Source organism: Thunnus albacares, chromosome 22 (assembly GCF_914725855.1).
Source record: "Thunnus albacares chromosome 22, fThuAlb1.1, whole genome shotgun sequence".
Lineage (NCBI taxonomy): Eukaryota > Metazoa > Chordata > Actinopteri > Scombriformes > Scombridae > Thunnus > Thunnus albacares.
The window spans coordinates 20,112,687-20,131,502 of NC_058127.1; the positions used below are offsets into that span (position 1 = coordinate 20,112,687).

General features: G+C 40.4%; 1 protein-coding gene across 27 annotated transcripts in view; it reads right to left on the reverse strand.

The window, feature by feature from the left end:
* Positions 1-3,884: 3,884 nt before the first annotated feature.
* Positions 3,885-18,816, reverse strand: part of LOC122973242 — a 55,052-nt gene continuing 40,120 nt past the window's right edge. For 17 of the 27 annotated variants that reach the window (XR_006399959.1, XR_006399958.1, XR_006399957.1 and 14 more), the window contains 4 exons: positions 17,958-18,029; positions 16,267-16,361; positions 11,789-11,916; positions 7,452-9,518 (listed from right to left, as the gene is read on the reverse strand). The gene's annotated coding sequence lies outside the window, so the exon portion shown is untranslated. Of the gene's footprint in view, positions 3,937-4,023; positions 4,129-7,451; positions 9,519-11,788; positions 11,917-16,266; positions 16,362-17,957; positions 18,030-18,816 lie in introns of those variants that run through there. The other 10 variants (XR_006399955.1, XR_006399956.1, XR_006399954.1 and 7 more) reach the window with 7 other exon arrangements.

Here is an 18,816-nt window from a genome sequence, read left to right on the forward strand (position 1 = left end):
ATCTTGTCCAGGGTGAATTCAGCGCTGGATTGGTCAAAGGAGCACTGCAGCTCAAGTCTGGGTCCAGTTCCTTAAAGGAAGTGGCAGTGGATGTGTGGTTAGTCTCAAAGTACACAAAAAGAGAACAAAAGAGTAAGAAGTAAAGGTACTGTGTAGGTCCACAAGCCATTATTGAAATCATATATAAAACCCATTGTTAATTTAATAGAATCAAAGTGGTGCTGAAACATTTTATTGTAATGATCATTTCACACATGAATGGGTAAAAACACTATTTACCACAAATGAGCTTTCATTAGAGTGTGCTTTAAATTTAGGCTTTTAACTTCTGTTCATTGCACATTTGAGTGATTTTGACTATGTTGGTATCTGGTTCACTCCTAAATTATTCTAAATTATTTGTTTATTTGTCTGGCTCAGTGGTTGATCACCAGGCGTCAGTTCCTTTATAGAGCACAGGTATTAAGTTGCTACTTGATTTTGCCAGGTAATGTTAGAAACTCCCAGCTAACTGTACACAAAACAAACAGGCGAGTGAATGTTACATCATGACATGTACATAACGCCATTTAAAATACTGATAAATTAATAACGTGGAAGCAAGAGTGTAAATTGCAGACAAAAATGGATGAGACAGCTGTTGGAAGATTTGTGAGAAAACTTGCAGGTAAGGTGTGGTGATTTTAACACTCAGACCTGCATTGTTCATTAGACACTGCTAAACTATGAACACACATTATTTGCACCTTTGCACAGGTTTGATAACATCCAAGAAAAGAACTATAATAGACATATGACAGACTATTTGGCATGTTTTATCTCCAGTGTAAATGATGTAGCAATAACTTTTAAAGACGTGAGAGCGGCAACACCGTTTACAAAATGAACAGTATTAGGTCCAAGATGACTCTGTGTAGAAGTGATGTATATGGGATTGAAATAGCAGTTGTGGATCTTGTGTGGAGAGCGACAACCAAGGATTCACCTGTGTCAGCAGTCTGGTAGGAATGGATCAAATGTGGGTTGAATATGGGTTCAATACCCTGTCAGACATTGGGAATGCGTGTGAAAGTAGTATTAATGACCACAGAATGCCACTGAGGCAACAGTAATGTATTAATAGGTGAATGTTTATGGATCATGAATTGCTTATTCTGCGTAAAACACCAAAGTACATAAAACTAGGCCCTTTGCGGACTGCTTACATATGAATAGAGAGATAGCGTGACAGATGTATCACTGTGCTCTGAGCTCTGTGAGGGAGCATCATTAGCACACTGACTGAAATAACTGACAGCTGGCACTGAGAGGAGAGGGATGGAGGGTGAAATAGAGGAGGAGGAGACAGAGCAGAATCTGTGCCAACTATCACCCTCTGGCTGTTCTTCATTGTTTTAATCACAGCAACAGTGTTCTCACTCGGCAACCCCTTGGAGACCCAGGTACCTTAGCCACACTTGACATTAACCACAAGGCGAATACACCCATGTTTAATACAGACATGACTCCTTGCCATCTTCCTTAATGTGTCTCTTTCACTTTCATTACCCTCACCGACTACCATAACAACCAGAGGACACACAAAGTAAAAGGAATATGTATTTTCAATCCCCCCTTTTTTTGCCTTCTTCTCTTTTTTCTACTCTTGTCGTTTCATGGTGCAGCTTCAGATGTGATCCTCTGCTTATTTTCATTTATTCCCTGAGTGCAGTGAGCTGAGGAAGACTCTTTCAGAAAGTTACATCACTGATGATAAGGCCCATCACCGTTGACCACTCATATTTTCTTGCCTTTGGCTTCTTGTCAAAACAAGTCATGCTGAGCCTGGCTGAACCGTATTTTTGGCAATGCCAGTGCCAATTCTGACAAAATGGACAAGATGAGTCAGGACAGGGATGCTGGTACTGAAAAAGTGGGAGGCCTTCTTTGGAGGCAGTGTGTGTGCATTCCAATGTGGCGCCACTTTCCCAGAGAGAGGACAGAGCGCGGCAAAGGTCTGGATAGTCCTCTGCTACAGATAATGACGAGGGCAAACAAGACTGGCAGGAAGTCAGCAGAGCAAACTTCAAGGAGAGCAGACTGGACTTAACACTGTAATGAGCTTATTCTATGGGACTTTGTCATTTGCCAGATCAGCATCATTATGATCCCTTAATAACATCACTAAAAGTCATGGTGTGGCTCTGTACAGAAGAATCAAACTCAGGCTTTGAAGTGAGGAAATTAAAATGGGTAATTTTCTGAACATCTAAGGCAATGTTAATAAGAGAGGATTGTCCTATTGAGTTAAGAAATAAACTCAACTGATTAGTTCCAATCAGTTCTTATCTCGCATGTCCCCTCTCCTTCTCCTGCCACCAGACAGAGGATCAGGTCCTCACTGCTATGTGATGTACATGTTAGAGCTGCTGAGGGGTATATTTTGGGGGAAGTATGTGTGTGTGAACTGTTTTATAATGTTTAATGTAGCACCAAATGTTGTGCATCTTGATGTAAGGTTGTAAATGTTTTAGCTGTCATTGCAAAATGCATTTTAAACACAGTTTGTGGGTGTAAAACTAAAAATACCTCTAATGATGTCCCCTTGAGTCTGCAAACTTTTGTATCCATTATAAACACAAAGTGTAATTCTTTGTTCTTTTTACAGAGACCATGATCAAAGTATGGGTTTTAGATTGTACTGTGCTGAGCAAATGAATTATTTTGGCATTTAGGTTTTATTTGCATAAAACAAAACTTGAACTGACCCAGGTAATATATTATAGCTAAATTGTGACTATCACACTGTAGCAACAAGCCCAAATCTGCAGCTATTTAATGAACTCTTTGTGGCAAAACTAACCTTGAGTTGTCTCTGGAGTTTGTGGAGTCCTGTGCTGTGCTAACAGTCTGCAGCATAGCAAACTGGCAGCCTGCCCAGATGTTCCAGTTGGCATTCTAATGCAATATCTGCACATACAAAACACATGTGTACATACAAAAGCTCAATGATAAAATGATTTTTGCATTACATTTTGGTCTGTTACAAGGCCAGCATTGCAAACACAAAACAATTCCCTCAAAACCCATGGCTAATACATTTATGCGGTCATTGTTAAGCCACAAACTCACCGCTATGCTACACTGCACAATGAATGGAAACTCAGCATGCAGCTGAGCTGATCAACAAAGCTGGACTAAAACTCAAACACACATCTACGTCTTCTGTCATATTGTGCATAACACAATAACATGAGGAGAGCTCACACAAAATGCAGCCAGGTAAAACATGTGGGAGGAACAACAGGCTAAAATTGGCTCACCAGAATGTAAAAAAATGAAATGAATGTAGAAAAAACAACAGGACGAACCATCAAGAACTACTTTCTTGTTGTAAAAAATGGGAAATGTCACTTGATTGCTATTATAGCCTTGGTTTGAGGACTAATCAAACATCTTGACGATCAAAGGGACAACCTAATCCTTAATTAGCTGCACTACTAAACAGTTTACAGTACTTTACAGTCTTTCAGAAAACCATCGAGTCTAAACCAGCCATTCCTCTACACTTCATAAGGGTCAGGCTGGAATCTGTTATCTGAGAAGAAAGGCAGCAAATGTTTGATTGTAATGTGCCAGAAATTTGATAATAGATATTTTCATGAAAGTAGCTCTGTGCTGGGACATGTGGAGCTGATGTGAAGCTCATGTGATAAGCAGGGTGAAGCTTCTATAAAGCAAAGGAAGAAAACACAGTTGGACTGTCTGTTGATGACATTTGTTCAATTACACTAATTATACCCACAGTCTGGAGTTACTGTGGAAACTAAAGCCCAGGGAAAAAAGTGAAGAACAAAGCAAAGGGAAAAAAATTTTAAAAATTAAAAAAAAATATTTCCCCTGCTTACCTGATTCACACACTTGGCACACTTTCCTTCTGCGGATTAACTGCTTGTTCTGTTGGAGGTCTGAGTGTTAGCAAGGTCACGTCATGTCAGGACAACAGCATAGTGTTAGAACTATGAGCTTGGTGGTGCGTCAGACCTTATCCAGCATCCCCATTGTTTGTGAGGGAGGGCAGTTCGATCTTAAAGAAGCCCAGGCTGTGAAGGACGGTGCTCTCCTCCTGTTTCAGAGCCTCCAATGGACCTGAAGATGCACATGCAACACATGTACTGTAAGCAGGTGCACATACACACACGTAAAAACATCACCAAACACAGATGTAGTGCAAAAGAGTCAGCAAGAATACACACATAGTTCTGCATGTATTGTGAAAACATACAAATAGACGCACATAATAGTGGAGAGGAGAAATGGATGTTGCAAAAATATCTACTATCATTCCTCATCTTAATGAAGTCACACCCTTCCTCTGTGCACACACACACACACACACACACACACACAAACACACCCCAACTGATCTGACACGTTACATGTGCTTGCGACATTAAGCCGAGACGCTAATTTAAGACCTCTGTGACAAGTGAGAGTTGCGACATAATTAGACAGTGGAGGAGCTGGAACATTGCGAGTGGAGATGGTTATCTATGTGATGTTTAGTTTAAATGGCAGCAATGTTGTCATTGTGTAAGGGGGTTGAGGGAGAGAAGGGGAAAAAAAGGAGTGATGAGAGTGATGAGAGTTAGTTATTTGGTGGGAGTAAAGGAGTGGAAGGAGAAGGGGAGATGAAAGGGAAAACGGGTGAAATAATAAATGGAGGAGCGTGGCGGAGAAGTTGTGGGGTACGGGAGGAAAAGTGGAGGAAGAGATTGAAGGAGAAAAGGGCAGCTGTGATGTGAGGAAAGTAAAAGGAGTAAAAAAAAAAAGGAAGAGGGTACAGTAGGAGCTGGCTGGGGGCCCAGGTATCCTCCTTGGTCCTCTGCTCGGCCAGGAGCGCAACGCTCAAACCGAGGGCTCCCATGGCCCTTCTCACTTGTGCGACAGCTTTGATTTATGGGATATTTGATCTTCACAGCCTTCCCTCGCCTCCCATCTACTCATAGTCTGGGTGCACGGTCACTACACACAACCCTCTCAGTGTTGAGGTGCTGCCTCCCCAGGCCCCAGTGTTACACACACACACACAGGCCGTATCTGCTTTCACTTAGGCCTTTTACTGCACTTTGCTGTTCTTGCTGTTGCTGGAAAACCGGCTTATGCTGAAGTGAGTGGGGTCCTAATGAGGAACCAATAACTTGCAGTAGCTATTAGAAATGTTAATGTAATTCATATATGATTAGCCACTTTATCTTAATTGAAGGAGCTGCATGTGGGGAGTAGAATGGTAGGAAGAGTAGCAGAGAATCAGGGAGAGGGGGGTTGATCGGGGTGAAAGAGATGGATAGAGAGAGGAAAATGAAAAGAAGACAAAGGGAGACAGTGTGGGACATGGCTAATGATTAGAGAAAATGAGGGGGTGAACACTTGATGAAACTGTATTTCTATTAAACTGTCAAAGAACTCTCTCTCTGTCTGTTTGTGTGTGTGTGGGCGCCCTTCACAGAGGCACAGTGATGTGGCTGACCCAAATGACTGGGATATTATTGGGAGAGCGAGAGAGTGAGGTCTCTGTTGAATACTGATGAAGCTCGGCACAAAGCTGCCTCCTGGCCTCATTAACCTGCCGAAGACTGCCTTTGTTTTTCTCTGCAATGCTCCAAACACTCCCTACATCCTGCCCTAATGGGGTTCGGAAGTCGCGCCATGGACAGAGAGGTGGCAGCCTTCAAGGAGCTCGGGATTGGCAGCATAAGCAGGAGCAGCAGTGGGAAAAGAATATGAGGGGAAAGATGTGCTCTTCAAGTAAGTGGAGTAGTTTGTCTCTTCTTAGTTCTGAATTTTTGTCACAGAAAAAGAGGGAACTGAGCAGAGAAGTAAAAGGTGTTGAATATGTTGAAAAACTTAATAAAGGAGGTTTTAAACGTGTTTAAAAGTTCCAGATGGAGAAAGGGGAAAAGTCAGTTCTTTATTGATGAAGGAGAAAACAAAATACGACACAAAAACAAAACGTGGATCACACTGTCTCCCGCCGCACTTGCATGAACTTAAGAGGAAGGCGAGGAGGTGGAGGCGAGGAGAGAGAGTGAGGAAGTGGAGCGAAAGGATGAGAAGAAGGTAAAGCAAAAGTAGGACGAGAGATTTGTGCTCTTTCATCTTTGCCTTTGTTTTCTTTGTCGACGCGTGTGGCGTGTGTGATGCGATGCCTGTGTGCGTGCGCGTTTGTGTGCGCCTGTGTGTGTGTGTGTGTGTGTGTGTGTGTGTGTGTGTGTGTGTGTGTGTGTGTGTGTGTGAGAGTGTTAGCACAGGAGATTTCAATTTCATCTTTAATGGAAACAGCAAATAGGGGAACAAATAAAACGCGAAGGAGAAGAGCAAATCCTCCCAGCAGAGGCCCAGTCAGAATGGATGATGAGGCCGACATAAAGTAAACATCAGCTGTTCACAAAACAAGTTGGGTATGAGGATAGGGAAGGGAGACAGGAGAAACAAGGTAAACTGAGGTGAGCAAGGAAGGGGGGGAAAGGAGCTCGGAGGAGGCAAGGGAAAGAGGAGTGACTGGAGTCACCGGAAAACAGAAGAGAAACAAGAGGAGCAAAAAGAAGGAGGCAAGAGAGGGAGTGAGGAATGATGACGGGACAGGGGGATCAGTCATGGTGTGTCTTCAAGTCAGAGCCGTCACTTATACTGTGGAAGGGAGCAACCGTGTAGTGAGAAATCATCAGGAGCAGGAACAGATTAGATACAGGCTATTGGTTCTGATGAGGCCTCGTATAGATCAGTAATGTCTCAGTAGGGACAGAGGAGAAGAGAGCAGGAGAGACAGCCAGAACAGCAGTAAGACGCTGGCATCAGTATTGGTAGCACTTTCCCACTTAAGTAGATACGTTGTATGTATAAGGCAATTGCAGTATATCGTAGAAATAAATTATAAATCCAGTTCTAAAGAAAAACTGTGAAAATCTGTGACATTTATCAGCATATAACGTGGAACGCATGAGTTAAATATGTTGTGACAGTAGTGACTTGCGTTTTCCGATTCTCATAAGAAAATGTGATAGTATTTCACCATATGTGTAATACTTGTTAGTTCTGCCTATCTGTGTTAATCCACTTGACAGTTGGAGGAAAAACACTGTAAAACAGAGGGACAGTATGAGGAGATAAAGCATGAAGGGAGGGAGTGGAGGAGTAGAGGGCTGGAGGTTGAGAGAGATGCCTCAGCCTGCTGCTCTGCCATGCAAGGACGTGACCACCCACCGGGCCAGTCAAGGCTGAGGCCTTGCATCATGTCAGACATGCAGATAGACACCCAGCTGAGTCATCTGGTCTTTGGGGGATGGGACAGATGGACAGATACAAAGCGTGCAAGTGTACACATTATACACACACACACACACACACACACACACACACACACACAAACACACACCGCATACACACATGCAAAACATAAAGCCATTGCTCAAAAAAAATTACAAAAAAGTCCTGTTTGCCGAAGTTGTGGAGAACGACACACATACACACTCGCAGATAAGCCTGGGTTCATTTAATGAAGGCTTTCTGGCTTTGCTTTGTTGAATTTGTCTTTTATCTGCAATGTATACTGTAAATAAGATGTCTCTAATGCAATTAACATGTCAGACTCATTGCATATAGCAGAAATAGCTGATTTAACATTCTGGCAAAGGACTGCAGATGAACATTAGTCAGTCTTGGCTAACTTGGCTTAACGTTTTCATTCTAATGTTGCTTAGCATGCAACAACCCTAACAATTTAATACAAATGCAAACATTCTACATGCACACAGATGCAAAAAACCAAAAACATACCCATGAATACTATACATAGTGCAAACAGAAACTACAACAATGTACAAACACTTTTGGGGATAAGACAGTATGCATTACATGTATCTGTGAGAGTATGTTAGTGAGTACTCAAAATGAGGATGTTCTTGTGCTTCTTGTATTCTTTGGTATGAAGTAGCTGTCAGCCAACACCTGCTGGAACCACACCCACAGCGGCACCCGGTGAAAGTCCTGCACCTGTGGGGAAGCGAGTCGAACTGGAATATGGATGAGGATGATCTTCTTCTTGGTGTGCATATTCATGTGAATCTATACCACTGACTTCCACTGGTGTTTTGGTGAAAGTATAAATAGATTTCATATTTCACTTCAGTGGGGTCAGAAAGTCTTTCAAAAGCTCGTTACAGATTAACATGAAGGCGAAATGATGTTATGTTAATAGAACAAATTCTTGTTACTGGGTCACATCTCTCTTTTTAGGAGCAAGTGAGTAATTTCTTTCCCTGCATCCCTGCACAATTATTACGATCAGTAGCACAAAGTATGACAGGCATTTTAATTTGCACTCTGTAAGTATAACATAGCGACGGAAGGCACCTGCTCTCATTGTGAATGTTTAGAAGTCATCATGTCGATGTTAACAGAAAATGTGGTCAATATCTAATCTATATCTACATCTATATAAACATCCCATTATGCATTATTTGCTGAATAAGTGTTCACATTTTTTTAATTTACCATTGAGATACTTACAGCCTCTTCCACTGGGATCTCATATTTGTCCAGGATAGCAAACTGTTCATGGATGAGAGGAATCTGAGCCTCTGTCTTGGCCAAATCTCCCTGGAGAGTCTCCAAGAGCTTCAGGCTCTCAGGAAGCTCCACCAGTGTCTGGGGAGGTGGCTCACACTCAAATAACATGGAGTGATTTGCCTGCCTGCATCAGACAGCTGAGCTCTTTAAGATGTGACATGGCCCAGACACAGTGACACTCTCCAGTTTGGTCATTTTAGATACGTCCAGAAAGGGTTCCAGCGAGTGTCATTAGAAAATACCAGCATATGTCGAAAGATCTTCAATTTAAGTAAACAGGATACCAATCAGATACTTAACTTGTCTTCTCATTACAAATGAAAGCTTATCAACTCCCTGATTGACAACACAAACAAAAAATAAATATGTGTGGTCTGCCTCTTGCTTTCAAATAGTGAAGATTAGAGATTATCTTCTAGTGTGTACTACAACAACACAGTTGACAGAAAAGCACCAAGATCAAACTCCTCTTCATTCTTTTCAGGCCAGAATGAAAGTCTTGCCTCTATTTCACTGTTAGTAGCCAGTAAATTTATATAGCAATAAATACTTTCCCTGCTCACTATATAGACACTTCTAGGTCAGCAGATACTATATTCTCACTTCATATAAAATCAGTCAACAGGCAAAAGCTGCTTGATATATATTGTTTTGGAAGAAAAACCAACAGAAGATACTGCAATGGCAGAATCAGGAAAATACCTAATTTTTTCTTGATTACCTTCTCACCTGCAAAAGTTCAACAATATTATTTACTGAAAAAGCTCAAAGACTAATTTTATTCCACTCCCTACCTCTTGGCATTAAGTTCTTTGAGGCAGGTGTTATGAGGACTTGAGTGGTGAATAGTGCAGCATGATAAACTGGATGTTCAATACCGTCTCTTCCTGTTGAACGCTGTTGGCCTTTTTCTGTGAACCAGAGACACAGAAATGCAGAGGTGGAAGATTATATTTCAATGTACAATACATAAAAAAATATGTATTGTACAATACAAAAATCTAAACAATCAGGATATACAATAGGTCTGAAAGGCAAGTAACCTTTTTAAGAAGTCATTAAGTAAAATCGAATTAAATCTTGGTTCTTACGGCATTTTAAGATCCAGAGTTTAGATGTTTTGACTTTTTATCAGTGCCACAGACTGTCTGGGGCATGTAAAAAAAAGCTTGGTGTCTTACTTTGTACTTACTTTTTGAATTTGTTGATAAAAATTTAAGAAACCTCATTTAAAAAGGAACCAAGCAATAAACAGAACCACCTGTACTATCCTGCAATCGTGTATAACAGCATCAATATCACAAAGCACAACAAGGAGCGATACATTGCAAACTTCATTTGTGCAATGGAAGAAATCAGATTAGTTTTATCCATAGAGAAGTATTATCGACATAGGGGTGAAACTCAAAGTGCTGAGACAGGCTACTGTGTGTACACACACACACAGAATAGTGTTGACACTACAGTGATTTACATATCAATGTCTTTGACAAATCCATAAGGCAATAATGCATACTTGCACTGTAGATGTCAAGTACAGTATGTGTATATGCATGTGTGTGTGTGTGTGTGTGTGTGTGTGTGTGGAGTGCAGCCTGATGTTTGCAGAGATTGTGTGACTGGACTTTGGTGTATAGATTCTACTGAGGTCACAGGGACGACGGTCTTTGCTTTAGCCTCCCTCTTACCTCTGTGCCTAACTCATCATTTCTTTACTTCACATCACCAACTCTCACTTTCTCTCCTCCTCTTTGAACCATTTAGGCTACTGCGTGCATCAAAGTGCTGTTCAAAACTATCAGACAGCTCTTTTATAGTAGCAGACCTATGGAGTCAGCATAAAATCATTGTAATGTCTTAACGCTGAAATTCTTAGATCTATACCAACTCACCACAGCTGAGACTGGTGAGCTGTGATTAAGTGTGAGTGCCGGCAGAGATCTAAGTGCCTCCAAATTCTATTCTGTTCATCCTTCAAACATCTACGTCTTCATTCATGTTGACTGCTTAACTGCTTGCCATGAACTGCCTTGCATACAAATGCTGTGAGTGTTGTTTTTTTAATCCAAATTTGTATCACTCTCCACCTTTTAAAATGTAAACTCGCACTACAGGTGTTCAACACACAGCAGGGAATAATGAATGGATGACAGTGGAGTTGACATTTTAGAGTTTACCTGCACATTTAGATTCTGATAAACTGCATGCTGTGAAATTACTTTCACCACCTAAAATCTCTATTTTTTGCACTAAATAATGTGTATATTATTCATAATAAAAATACAAACCCAGTAGGTGGTTTGTGGTGTACTATTTATGTGCTGTGTTAGTAGTACGGTATGTTTTCAGCAATTTCAGTTATCATTTTGTCACATAGCACGCTACCACCATGGTATTTATACCACATGAAGAAAAGGTGTGAGTTGGTTTTATTGCTTTAAATAAGAAAACCTTTTCAAAACCAGACCTGTGTGCTAGTACTGTCACACTTTCTTGCTAAATTTCAGGACTCACAAGCTGTGTCCCAATTCATGGGCTGTATGCTCACAAAGATGTGTCCTTTAAATGACCTGAAGCCAAGACTGAGCATGCTTGTCCTTCCCAAATTAGATCATCTAGCCTCACAGAGACCAAAATTAACAATGCCCTCCTTTTTAATTTGTGAAGTCAAAAATGTTCAGGTTTATTGTCAGGAAGTTGCCCTAAAACAACTGACAAAGTGCAAATACCAGGAGTAAATTGATTCCATGATCCCCCGGTTTAAAGTATGAGCTGCTAAGTCCGACTTGCTAACAAGCTCAACCATTGATTGATGATAAAAACATAAAATAGACATGTGATATTGTTCAATATTACGAGATGATGAGGAACCCCTGAATGCTACATTTGGGCTTTGACCAGTGTGAATGCTGAGAGCTGCAAAGGATACCCTGCTTGTACCAGCCAAATTCAGGCAAAGGAAGTAAGCATTTTTTTTGGCGACCTTTGTAAGAGAGTAAAATGGGGCAGACCTTGACTGCCCTTTATCCAACTACAAACCAACTCCTCTTTGTCCTCCTCTTGAGTATTGATGGTGGCTGGCGAACAATGCCTTACAGCCACATTGTGATCATTCAAACTTCAAATTACTTTGTTTTTATAATGCTACCATATCACTATTTCAGATATCTTCACAACCCACCTGTAAAAAGATTGGCAGGTTGAGTCTCTGGCGGTGCTGTCCAGGTCCACAGGCCTTTAGGCGGGCCTGCAGGTCAACAGGCTGTTGCTCTTGTGGCAACTGTAGTCTCTACATCACCTGGGTGTGCTCTAAAAGATCAGAAAGGTTCAGGGTGACAACAGCGACAAGAAGTTACAAAGTGTAAGCGCAGACAGACAATCCTATACATACCTACCAGGTTAGAGACCAACAGAATAAAAATGTGGTCTTTATTATTCACTTGGCTGTTCCTAATGATCACACACCATCTTCTGAGTTAGCTGGCTATTCTCTTAAACTGTTGTTTAGCCTGAAGCTTAGACTTTGGGAAGGTAGTGGAGCCCCTGAACGAAACTCAGGCAACCATGGAGGAGTGCTAAACACCTAACCCATGAGTTTAAAGACATACCATTATTTATTATTATTATATTATTGTGTGTACAATGATTATAACCAACTTATAATCAAGTATATATTACAACAAAAATATCTGACCGGGTCTGAACACTTTCCTAAGGCAGCTTATAGATGGTATATGCCATTTCCTTTTGTCCAGCTCAAACATTTCTCCTAGTTTCATTAAGGCAGAGCAGTGTGTGCCGAGAGTCCCTGCTGTCTGTCAAATATATAGTGCATACAGCACACAGCATGGCCATATAGATATCCACTCTCACACACTCAGACACACTCACTCAGTCACAGCTGCTACCTTGGTTAAAATGGATAGATGGATGGACAGATGAGCAATGAGAAGAGATAAAAAGAAGAGGTGAGAAGAAGGGGGTTTTAAGATAAGGGGGGATAAAGAGGTGAGGATCAAGGGAAGGAAAAACTGGCTGGCTGGGGTTACAGGGGTCAGAAAGTGAATATTTTGGAGGAAAAGGGGAGGAGAGGAGAGAGAGAGAACTGACTGAAGAGACTGAAGATCAGATTGCCTGGATGTAGCTTCATGAATTTTTCTGACTATATTTTCATGCACATTTCTGCTAAAACCTCATTTTAACTTTGTGATTTTCGTGTCTTGCTCAATTCCTTGCTCTCTTAAATTCACCAGATTTGATCAAACCGGTGATTATTTAACCATTATCTTAGATCATCTCTGATCAATCACAGTACAAAATAGTTGTTTGGCTCAGATGTGTATAATGTAAACACAAGCTAAAAGGATGTGTGTGTGTATGTGGGAGGGAGGGGGGTATAAATTCCAAGTATAATAAATATTTGATGTCATCAGTAGAGATAGAAGGAATACTAATATTATATTCAAATAGAAGCTGTAACTTTGCTTAGCTTTCATTTAATTTTAATTAAAACCACTGCTGTTATATCTATTAAATATAGAAGTAGCTGAGTTAATTTTTAGAGAATACTTATATAAGCAGGTATTAGGATTATGACGGACGAGCGACATTAAAAAAAAGGAGATGTTAACATGATAACTTTTGGCCAGTGTCTGATACAGCGTTAATGGAGAGCTGACAAACTGTGCACTCTGTCATGGACTCAAATATGCACTTTGTTACTTTTAACTAAAACTTTCAAATGGCACAAGCAGACCAAAGCTGCATGCAACATTTAAATGCCTTGTTATGAAGCTTGTAGTTTGGAAGCCAACACAAAAGAAAGCCATTTAAAAAGATTGTTTGACAAGGACAAAGATTTCTGCTAAAGATAAGATGTGGTCAGAACATTGGTTAAAATCAATACAGAAAAGAAGAAGATACGGAAGTAAAAGGGTGTCACTATAAATTTGAATAATAAGCTGAATTAAACTAAAAGTTTTGTTCAATAGCCACTGTGGAACGATCATAGAAAGTATCTGTTTTATTTAAAGAAAACAAAATATGGAAGGAATGATATGGAAAATATGAAAGGGCAAAAAAGCACTCTAAAGTACTCTAGAGAGTAATGAAACTTGGGGAGTGAATAGGAAAAGAAAAATAGTTCGGCAACTGTAAAAGGTATCACAGCGAATCATCAAATGTGTGCTCTAAGCATACCAAAAATGTGTACTCCAGTGGCCAAGAGAAAATCCGTTGGCCATTATTCAGTTTTTCTCTTGTTTTTTGCATCTTTGTCTTCTTGCTGTTATCCAATTTTTTAAAAATCTCATTCCTAAGGAAATACATGTTGTAATAGCTGTGTAAAGGCAGCGGTATTACAAAACCACTTTCTCCTTTTGGATTCTACTCAAAGATTTATAAACTTATGAAAGAATGTTAACAGATCCCCAAGCAATTCTAGGAAAAATGGTATTGACAGTTATGAGCTAGGTTTTTAAAGTCAGACCTTCCAGATCACCATCTGAGTGCTAGTAAAGGCAAAGAATTTTTATGCTTGTGGGTTTGTTTTTAAAGAGCTTTGGGTCAGGAGAAAACTGTCTTCATGTGTTGATCACAACTGTAACAAATATATTTACATGCTAGGTTCCAGAGAGAGCTTGGATCCAGAGGGTGAATTCATCTTTCTACTTGTGCTTCAGGTCTGCTTTTACCCTGCCAGAAGAGCCTGGAGTGCACAATGCTACTCCTTCTTGGAAAATGTAGATAAAATCCCAGAGGAAAAATGTTCAAAAAAATGAAAAGAAAAAAAAAAGGTTCTAAGTCATTCTCTAACCATTGTTGATGTACGAGGAAGGTCAGGCAGCCGTTTACAGTCTGTGGTGGTGTTAAAGAGCTGAACAAGCTTCGGGCATGTCAGGGAGAACTGGACTTGTGGACAGAGACAGACAGACAAGTACACCCATACTGATTTTATCTATCACACAAAACTACTTGCACCATTGACATTAATATTAACCTCCGTGAGATCAATGTTTTCAGCCTTGAGGCAGGAGTGGTCCAACAAGTCTTGGCTTTCTTTTTTCTAACATCAAAATCCAAACTCCAGCTCCTATCTCCGATACCATTGATTTTCATGACATGAAGATTCATCAGATCCCTTTTCTCTCTAACCCGATATTGTTCTATCAAGACAAACCTGTCCAGAACGCTGAACACCAAGCTGAGTTAATATGTTGTGATCTGTGCTACAGTATAGCTTGTCTCTTTAATGCAGGTTACAGTCAAACAACATGCATAAGGCATGACTCACATGTCAGTCCTAATTTATGCCCGACAGTGGCCTAGACAGGGGTGCTTTCTGTGCTGCATAATGCTATCTCACTTTGTTACTATGTGGGCGAGCATTTGTGTTTGCATGTTTACTGACTACATCTTTTACCCATCGGTTTTTGCTTGTGTGTGTTCTGTCCTGTTTGACAAGGACAAATGGCTATTCTCCTATCCTATCATGCTGTATACAAGGTGTTGCCCTGTGTGCATGAGATTCTCAATGTGACTCAGACCTTGGAACTGCAACAAAGCTAGAGCATCACGCAGGGAAGATAGATGACTTTGTTCAGACTAAAAATATGAAATTCTTCCCTTTGTAAATGTGTACGTGTTTGTGTCTGAGAAAGAATAATATTGGTAGAGCTCCCCCGTCTGAAGTAAATGTCAGAGCAAGATAAATAAGGATCTCTCCACATGGCTTTATTGTCTATTGTTATTTTGAATTCCTTATGCAAAACTTTCCTGCTGTGGGGGCTATGTGTATGATAATGTGTCAGCACGTCTGGCATCATATCGCCTCATAAAAATACGACGCAGTACATGTTGTGTAAGAGTGAGTGTGTGTGTGTGTGTGTGTGCGGCCTCTCTTCCTTTTGACTGTGAGATCACCTTAAAAACCTCAAACCAAATGTTTTTTTTAGTGTTTTTCTTGATTTGAGCTTTTCTTGAGAGAAAATGGTCCAAACAAATTCCTGAAAAGAATTTTCACACTTTACACATCTTGACACCTCCTGAATATTATGGAACAACTTGTTTAATCATGGCCTTTTTGATGGAAAATGATATCTAATTATTGTTATGTAGCTAAATAAGCTCGTTAAATAAGGCTTATTCATTTGTATAATTTGCAAACGCAATGTGTCGAGGCTAATTTAGGACACATGGTAGGGTTTAACTCTGCTTACCTTTGCTCTTCCAGAGTCAACAGAAAGCATGGATTATTATCATATTTCTTAATGAATTCTGGTCTGTTGGCAGATTTGTCCACATCAGGCCAAGTTTACACTATTCTGCATTTTTCAAAATGTAATAATCCTTTCATCAAAGTCAATATAGTGAACCCACGAGTCGGATGGGAAACCAAACACAGAAAGGTAAAAGAAGCAATATTTCATGATGTGTAGACCGATGACTGTGAACAACAATAGCCTTGCATGTAATTTAAAAACAGGATATAGTAGAGGTAGGGTAGAGGAAGGTCTTAGTATGAGTTAGTACAGTTGCAGGTAGTACAGCAACACACTATGTAAACAACATGTTATACGTTATATCTGCACATTAATACAATGTCAACATACAGTATTTGTGTGGTTCCCTGAACAGGTTGGATGAATCTGAGTCAGTTACCTTCGCTGAGGTCTAGGGGGCTCCCTGGTGCAGCGCTACCGGGACCCTGAAGACATGCAGTCCACTTTCTTTGTGTGGCTCACCCAGTCCTGGAGCTTAAACACAGTGAGGGAAAGGAGAGAGCCAACTCATTAGATACAGCTACAGACTTAGTTGGCTAAACCTCTTACAGTCCTCTTGGAGTGGCAGAGAGAAAAAAAAAAAAAAACAACATGCAATCCTTAATGACACTAGGAAAATGTTTTATCGGCATTATCCTGATGTTTTTGGACCGCGCTCCAAACAGCTGGTAGAACCCTTGTTCTTGGCATACATCTGTGGCACTGCTCAACGATGTCATTCCTCAAAACAGTCAGATTGTTCAATGGAGTGTAACCATTATATCCAGAAAATACACACAGGCGCATGCACACAGACGCAAACGTGTTTCCACCACTTCAGAGGACATTATATTGACTTACATTCATTTCCTCGAGACTTATCCTAACCTTAACCATAACCACTACATGCCTAACCCTAACCGTAATCTTACCATAACCCTAAACTTACCTTTAAACCAAATTTTCATCCTAAAAATAATGATTTAAGTTAAGGGGACTTGCCTTTTGTCCCCATAAGGGAGGCGAGTCCCCACAACATGACTGTACAAACAGATTTACGTCCCCACAACATGAGGAATACTTGGTACATGCACACACACACACAGACAGAAGAGTTGTATTGGGGCAAAAAAGAATTTTAGAGCTGAAACAACACCACTGAGTAAACTGTTTGGAAATGGTTTTGCTGGTGAGCCTTCTGGTGGTCCTCGAGCTCCAAGTCTCCTGGAATAACAACAGAAAAAATTTTCCCAAGACGCAACCAATCAAACCAATGTGCATCATGTGAAAACAATGTGCAATGGGCACTGCTTCAGACAATTTCTAGAAATGCACACCTCAGTGAGAGCTGGGCTGTAACCAAAGTAACAATCACTTCTACCTCTCACATCAAAGCAGCAGTGGAAATAGAAACAACAGGTCAAGAATAAATTGTTCTGCTGTAATATTATACATATTATATATATAATATAAAACCTACTTTGAGAATGACAAACGGTCGTCATCATTTTGCATCTATTTGGTAACCACCTATCTATTTTGATACTAAAATGTTATGTTAAATATCCATAACCACATAAATGCAGAAGTAATTGACTCAGAGTAAACTATACAACCCTTGAAAAATTACATAGTAAATTTGTGTGAATGTGTCAATAAATGGTTTAAAATATGAATTATAATGAGCAGAATGAAAACCCTACATAATCACACAGGGTGTTTAATTGGGCTTTTTACGATTGATAAGTTAGATAATCATTTTGAGTGAGTTTTTAAGATTAAATGTGAATATTTTCTGTTTTTTTTTAGTCATCTATCACAGTATACTGTATATCTTTGGGTTGTGGACTATTGGTCTGGACAAAACAAGACATTTTAGGTTGTGCCTTGGTGCTTTTTTAGAAACGATAATCATAATTTTTCAGCGTTTTCTGACATTTTACAGCTCAATAGACTAATTGATTGAGAAAGTAAGAGACAGATTAATCATTAATGAAAATGACTTAGTTGCAGCCCATTGGCAAGCGCACAAAACTCAACTGAGTTTGACTGTACTGCATCTTTCCTTCCACCTCTCAAAGGCCTCCTTACCATTCGTCCAACATCTCGTCTTCTCTATTTCCCAGTCCCTCACTCCTTTCTTCGCTGCTTCCCTTTGCAGTTCTGCAGATCAGAGGGGAGCTCATTACATAGGGATATCATAGCTCTAACATCTCAAATACAACAAGGGTGCCTTCATATCCTCTGTCTCACTCTCTGGTTTGAATTACTGCAGAAAGGCCTTATCCAGACAGCATCGAGCCAACATACAACATCCAACACTTTCCTCTTCAAATTGCGGGGACCAAAGAGCACATTCCCACCAACATTCAACATGCTGCTCTGTCTTCTCTCCCCTACTTGTCCTGTACAAATTTGTTTCTGTATGTATCACTTGCTGTCTGCACTGCTGGACCTAATTCCTAAGGAGAGTAATTTTGCTCTCACTCAAAATTCCAGATCCAAGCGCCAATCTCCCGGATTTTATGGCTTTCATGGGGATAAAGCGCAGTGTGCAGAATAAGCCTCAGAGAGGAATTTTGTTGGTGAGGAAGGAGGGTGACTATTCAGAGCCAGTTTAGATCTCTTTTGCAGATTCTCTCCATCTCTCTCACGCTCTCTGTCTGTGTACCTAGAAACGCAGAGACTCGCTGCCAGGCTTTTGACTTTGGGCTCCACAGATCTTGACATTGGCTTGATGTCGGCCTGATCTTAAATCCTTGGAGGGAAGCGCAGTGGCAATCCCTGCCAGTGAGCATAAAGTTTTCATTAGGCATGCTCAACCTGCCGCAACTTCAGCTGCCCCCTGGCAACTCATCCCAAGGCTTTTATTATTGTTTTTGAACTATAGGCCAACAGCAACCCATGTAAGGAAGCTCTACAGTGTGTGTGTGCGCATGTACTGTATCTG